The sequence below is a fragment of the Arachis ipaensis genome, chromosome B10, assembly GCF_059453495.1.
Source record: "Arachis ipaensis isolate K30076 ecotype BB chromosome B10, ASM5945349v1, whole genome shotgun sequence".
Classification (NCBI taxonomy): domain Eukaryota; kingdom Viridiplantae; phylum Streptophyta; class Magnoliopsida; order Fabales; family Fabaceae; genus Arachis; species Arachis ipaensis.
In genome coordinates this window covers 112,326,508-112,327,918 of record NC_142435.1, presented here as the reverse complement: position 1 = coordinate 112,327,918, position 1,411 = coordinate 112,326,508, and positions in this window count along the sequence as shown.

Sequence of the window (1,411 nt, the reverse complement as noted above, 5' to 3'; positions counted from 1 at the left end):
ACGCCAGCCAGATGCCAGACAGCCTTTTCTGGCATTAAAAGCCCAGAGTACTATCCATTCTGGTATTTAACGCCCAGAATGCTGCCAGGCCGGGCGTTAAATGCCCATTCTGCTATCCTTACTGGCGTTTAAATGCCAGTAAGCCTGTCCTCCAGGGTGTGCTATTTTTAATGCTATTTTTCATTCTATTTTTGATTTTTCAGCTATTTTTGTGACTTCACATGATCATCAACCTAAAGAAAATATAAAATAACAATGGAAAATAAATAAATATAATTAAATAACACTGGATTGCCTCCCAACAAGTGCTTCTTTAATGTCAATAGCCTGACAATGAGCTCTTAAAGAGCTTCACAGAGACTCAGAGCTTGATGTTGGCCTCCCAACACCAAACTTAGAAGTTGAGTGTGGGAGCTCTAATTGACTCTGTGTTGAGAGAAGCTTTTCATGCTTCCTCTCCATGGTTACAAAATAAGATCCTTGGGCTTTAAACACAAGGTAGTCCTCATTCAATTGAAGGACTAGCTCTCCTCTGTCCACATCAATCACAGCTCTTGCTGTGGCTAGGAAGGGTCTTCCTAGGATGATGGATTTATCCTCATCCTTCCCAGTGTCTAGGATTATGAAATCAGCAGGGATGTACAGGCCTCAACCTTCACCAAGACATCCTCTACAAGTCCATAAGCCTGTTTCCTTGAATTGTCTGCCATCTTTAGTGAGATTCTTGCAGCTTGCACCTCAAAGATCCCTAGTTTCTCCATTACAGAGAGGGGCATGAGGTTTATCCCTGATCCCAGGTCACACAGAGCCTTCTCAAAGGTTATGGTGCCTATGGTACAAGGTATTAAGAACTTTCCAAGATCCTATTTTTTCTAAGGTAATTTCAGTTGAACCAGATCATTTAGTTCATTGATGAGCAATGGGGGTTCATTCTCCCAAGTCTCATTACCAAATAACTTGGCATTCAGCTTCATGATTGCTCCTAGATATTGAGCAACTTGCTCTTCAATAATATCTTCATCTTCTTCAGAGGAAGACTACTCATCAGAGCTCATGAATGGCAATAGTAAGTTCAGTGGAATCTCTATGGCCTCTATATGAGCCTCAGATTCCTTTGGTTCCTCATTAGAGAACTTCTTGGAGGCCAGTGGACGTCCATTGTGGTCTTCCTCACTAGAAATCACTGCCTTTCCCTCCTCTACAGGTTCGGCCATGTTGGACGTGTAGATGGCCTTGCACTATCTCTTTGGATTCTCTTCTGTATTGCTTGGGAGAGTACTAGGAGGGAGTTCAGTAACTCTCTTACTCAGCTGACCCACTTGTGGCTCCAAATTTCTAATGGAGGACCTTACTTCAGTCATGAAACTGAGAGTGGTCTTAGATAGATCAGAGACTACAGTTGCTAAGTCAG